The sequence below is a fragment of the Cydia pomonella genome, chromosome 11 (assembly GCF_033807575.1).
Source record: "Cydia pomonella isolate Wapato2018A chromosome 11, ilCydPomo1, whole genome shotgun sequence".
In the NCBI taxonomy this organism is placed as follows: domain Eukaryota; kingdom Metazoa; phylum Arthropoda; class Insecta; order Lepidoptera; family Tortricidae; genus Cydia; species Cydia pomonella.
Genome location: NC_084713.1, coordinates 14958442 through 14964540, shown reverse-complemented (window position 1 = coordinate 14964540; position 6099 = coordinate 14958442).

Genomic DNA, 6099 nt, shown 5'->3' with positions numbered 1-6099 from the left:
CGTTTGTTTATGATTAAAGGTGATAAAGTCAATCCTTGCAAAGGTTTTGGTACTTTAAACAAAATGGTGGGTCTTTCTTGGATTACTTGCTTTGTATGGAATATGAGGAACGTGCCAAAAATATTTTACCATTTCAACGATAATGGTAAGTCTTTTCTAGAAGACCCATAGAGCATTGTAATAAATCACAAACATTTTAGTACAGTACACATTTAATTGTAAGAAATAACTTGAGGATCAGTCGCCGTCACCGTCACCTGTGCTATCGTGCTCAAAAATATCTTAACATATCTTTTATTGCCTCGACAATAGAGTCGTATACAGATATTTGGGAGCACCTTGTTAGCTGCGATGGCAATTGTTCAAGGGACACTAAATTCCTTTAGCAATTTCGCCTTCCCGTGCGAGGTTTATTATAATTGGAAACTATTAACGCGACACGCTTACCGCTAGCCGCCTTGTTGTTTGTTTATGTTTATGACGGACAATTCAAAAAGAACAAAGCCCAATCAACTATCTGTATTTTAGTCCTTAATTGTCCTCACAGACGAATATTTACGACGTATAGTAGAGACCATCAGGCAAACAGAGTCCGCTCCACACTTTTGTGGCCAAATCTAAAACTATAAGTACATCACATTAAATATCGTCACTACTTAAAAAAAACGTATCTTGTTTTGTTAATGAAAAGAAAAATGTATAGCAGATGTAGAAATAAGTTTTTGGCAAAGACTTCATTTTTGGTACAAGCTTTTATCGCTGACTGAAGCTTTTTTTCCACGGGCAACTAATACTCTTCGATACAATTCTAAAAACCCTAAACACGATTTTTATATTTATTTTAATATTTGTCCCATACCAAGTTAAATATTAAAAAAACTTGTACAAATGGTATTAGATACATAGATAGATAGATAGATTTTATTTGGTATTAATCATACACTGTCACATTAAGTTAAATTTTAGGCATAATTAATTACAAAATTATTATAAAGTAAAATACAATGTCAATTAATTATTCCAATTCCCGTAAATTTTAAAATTCTAATGTATTAGGAAAATAATAAAATATAATTCAAATAAACTACTTACAATTAGGCACAATATAAATAATCACAATTACATTAGAATAAAGACATTTAGCAGAATAAACTATAAAAGAACACAACTAAACTACTATAGAACTATATATACAGTTACTGCGTTTCAACTTTGAGTAGCACAGATACGAGATTTTTTCAAAGTAGTGACGATATATTCGCTTCAAAAGGCACGTTTGTTGTTCATAAGTCTTGGTAGGGTACTTATAAGTAGCGTTTTATAAGAAGTTTATACAATAATTTAGGTCAAGATTTTTTTCTAGGTAATTGGTACTGATTCTCATTGGCACGTTATATAATACCTAGAAAAAAGTAGTTGGTTTTTATGCACCTGTGCCCTTTCTATAACATCTAATTAGATAATTATATGTCTGTGGCCTAACTGTTATGCTTTGCCTAAGTTACCGCGAATTAAAGGTGTCAGCAAAGTACCATGGTCATTAAGGTAATTATCATAGAAATGGTTTTCGTTTAATTCAATGATTCGGTTATAGCGCGAGGGCGTGCGCGGGCGTCGAGTGGGCGACCGGAAGGAAATCTATTCCGCCATTAAGTGCCCAAAGTTCTAACTGTCTTAGACTTGCTAATAAGTTAAGCCCTTGTGTGATTGAGGCAGTATTCGCTTTCCAAGTTTCCACTGGCGCCTGCGCCGCACTCGTAAACATGTTTGACATTGGATTAGCTAGCGTAACTTTTATAAGGCCAAATACTGTGTTAAGCAGCGACTTGACACATTATAAAGTTTCATTTGAAAACGAGCGTATGATTATTTTTAAAATTTCTAGGAATTTGAGGTATTTGGTGACACTTGCACGCTTTGTGCAGAGTTAGCTTGGACAGATTATATTCCTAATCGAATTTTAAAATCAATACCTAAATAGTCGCTCATAGTTTTAGTGTCACGAATAACAAGCTTTGAAAGGTAGATTCCGAAATTTCTGACCATAATAAATTAGAACCTAAAACGAAGTTGACACCTAGATCTAATCATCAAAGTAATTTCCTTTTTACGCCCATTTACTATCTTATACGTTTTTATTTTATATAAAAATATAAAGAAAAATTATAGACATCAAATTGTTTAATCTCCCGACATGTCTAACTAAAAGTAACAGTAGTAAGTGTAGTACGTAACACAAGACAACTCCTGATACAGATACATCATTATGTATTTCTACATAGATACCTAACGAACCTAATCATATTAATCTTCGATTCGTTAGGTACCTTATAGAAGCCCGAAGAGCGAAGACTAAGCCAGGTAGAAATGCTAAAATAATACTCACACGAAAAAGTACGAAATGGCAGAGAAATAAAATTTCCCCAGCTGTACGTACGGTAGGTACAAGTAATTAACTGAATTTACCAAAAAGGTCAATATAAAACGAAATTTGACGTATTCATACGAGAAAAATTACATAACCGAGCGCAAAGCACTGATGACATGTATGTCAAAGTTTTATTTGGATTAGAGCAAGACAAGCAGAATGGCCGTAGAAGCGGTTTCAGCCGATCTCTACGTGAGTATTTCCGGCCGGCTCGCCGCGCACACGCCAAACCGGTTCCATAATTTGGTGGTTCTGGATAGCCATGTCGATTAATTTACGATAGATGGGCTTCCTGTCAAAAAGATGCCAAGCAACGACGCCGAGTGTATAGACTAGAAGAGTATCTGTATAATTCAATAGTATTATGGAATAATATTTGCATCAATAAATTGCTCTGATAATTAAGATAATTATTATTGTATATATGTACATATTACTGGCTTACTATTCATAAGAGCTTGTTGCTAGGCCTACATAAATATATTTGAACGGAACTATCCATTTCATACCTTAGATCACATTACGTGTCTATGATATGAAAAAGTTGAGTGAAGTTGATTGGCTCTGTAACTCCATTTTTATGAAAATTATTATCATGAATAATTTAGCATTTAAGTTGAAGTTGACTTGTGGAAATTTCCTTTATAACAATATATGTCTACGTCTACCTATCTCAAAGCAATTTTAATTTCGATAGATGGTAGAAGTGTAGTGTAGGGGTGTCAACCCCCGCTCCGGGTCGTTCCTAGCGCAAAGGTTGTCCATCGCGGTTCAACGCGGAAACGCAGCAAGCGTGATGTTTGATTAGTTTTTATAGGTTAGTTTAGATTTAGTTTTATTTATAGTTAAGTTTATTGATAGTTTATTTTTAGTCCTTATGTGTTTTTAATGATTGTTTTTTTTTTTTATTGTAAATAAAACCAGTAGAACCTAAATAATATTATAAAAGATTGTGTTGTTTAAATTGCTATGTCATAGCAATAGTATTTGCTGGTTCTAGGTATCCAATATACTACGAATCATGTTTATATATTTTGTAAGCATATATTCGTTATCATATACGATATGACAATTTAGAACATTATCCAACATTCGATTTCAATTTATCAACTTCTTAACTCTGTCATTTTACGACCAATTTTGAAAATTATTTTTTCGATTGATAGTATACACAAAGATGGGACCAATCTGGGTTCCATTTTTATTAAAGCCCAGTTCTGATAATGGGATCCATGAGGAATCGAAGGAACACCGCAAATATACATATACCATAGTTTTTATTTTTATTTTCATCAACAAATCAAGCATTTGCATTCAGAAGATCGACTCATCAAAGTGACTTTGATGAAGTGGAACTGCTGACGCTGATTAAAACGGCCTTTTCAAGCCTTTCCTTTCTCGATTTTCAAGCCAATTTTTGTCAAGCTCGAGTTCTGATGTAGGAATTTATGAGGAATTGAGGGAATTCTTGAACTCTTACAAGCATAATTATAGCTATTTTACAAGCTTTTATTTAACTTGCACTGTTAGTATATATGGGACAAATCTTGCAAGTTAAATTTGACCCACTTCCCGGTTTCCGATGAAGCTGAAAATTTGCATACATATGTAAGTCAGGTGACAATGCAATATTATGGTACCATCAAGCTGATCTGATGATGGAGACAGGAGGCCGCCATAGGAACTCTGTGATAAAACAATGAAACCTAATTGTGTTTGGGGTTTTTAGAATTGTCTCGATGAGTATTAGTTGCCTGTGTAAAAAAAAATACAGTTAGCGATAAAAGCTTGTATCAAAAATGAAATTTTTGCCAAAACATTATTTTACCTAAAAACCAAACATTGCATTTAAATAGTGTTATTTGGGGAAATGGAGCTACTCATGAAGACCAGCATGGAACTCTCCTCTACGACAATAGTATTTTATAGAATCGTGATATAATACAGAATTTTTCAGTCGAGTAACGTCTTCAGGCAACGAAGCTTGCTGAGTACGAGAGAGGTATGAGATTGAAAAGCTTGATTATATAATTATTATATACAACACTGTTTCTACGAGTCATCTAAAATAATACTTTTTTTACAATAAAACCTTATAAAACCTAAATAATTAGTGAAACCTCAGTAGACAAAAATGCGTCCGTCCCTTGCGTTTACGTATTTCCTATGGAAGCGCGGCAGCACGTGATTGGTATTTTTTTTATACTTGACTACACCGTATCGAAATTAATATTAAAGTTGAGTTGGGAGCCCATGCATGAAAAGAACGCAATTATAATTATATATAATTTTGGTATACGAAATCTTAATTAACCATTATCTACAGTCGACGAGTAAAGTAATATTTTTAGAAGTCTTGAAGCTAATTATAGATAATTGTTATGAGATACACTATATGGTTATAAATGATGTAAGTGGCGTTTCAAACTGTTTTGTGAAGTCGTTATTTTCTTTTAAAGATCTTATGTACATTCATAGAAAAACATTGTTTTTTTTTCTAACTCTCCAAATATTACGAGCAGGAACTAGAAAACCAGAGCAGGTATAAAATAAGAAGAGACAAAGCATACCTAATATCGACGTATCACAATATCCTTTCCTGGAAAAAAACTACGACCGGTTATTAAAAACGAAATAAAAAGCTAAAAGAAGACATGAATTAATTAGCGGTTTGTAACCACAAAGCATCAGGTCCATCAGTGGATGATCCATGCATCGGCGCTAAGAGTGACATCATAGGACCATCATTAGTCACAGTTGCTCTTCGAAAAAAAGTCTCATGTCTATGACAAATTTAGTTGCATAGAACATTTTTCTTCCAAGCATTTATGCCCCCTGCGGTTATGCACTAAATACTCGTAGTAGTTACTTATTTAGTTTTTACTAACACGAACATCTGCACAAGTAAACAAGTATGAATAGGTATTTTTAAAATATATTTGACCATGGTAAGTCTTCCTATAATTTTGATATACCTACAGTAACGGCCAATAAAATATCACCTCCATCTTGTTACGGTAAAACTTTTTTTTATATTTCCTGTGAGCGATGAGAAAAATTGGTCTCATGTAATGGTTTTTTCATAGAAGTTTTTTTTTAAATATATAGTCAGCTTAACTAGACTTAAATCAACCGGGATATAAACCGTGGACCGTGTAACCGTGAATCATACAAAACTGTTATAGTCAGCTTAATTTTTTTTATTACAGCTTTTTTAATAATACTGTGTCTCCTCTTGTAATGTCGTCCCCTTTCCTCTTAAATTTTGTTGAGACATCCATCTAATATTTCCTCCTTAACCATTCACAAAAACATTATCAAAGTACTTAACTCAGGCGATTTGGGTTATTCCGACTAGTTACCACCAAAATCTAGTTAGAATTCAATATTACTAATAACAGTATTAGTAGTATAGTATTAATATAGCGTGCTTTAATAAATTAAATTTATCTTGTTAACTGAAAATTGCATTATTTATACAAACGAACAAATAATTCAGTCAAAACCAACAGAACTGATTTCGTTCTGTTATTACAGCTACTTCATTTGGTTCTATTATAACAGGATGCAGCTGGATTATTCATAATTTTTAGTCAGGCAAAATAAGTAAAGGGCATGCCCATAAAAGATAAATACAAAAAAACTTAATACGAAGTGTACGAATAGTACCC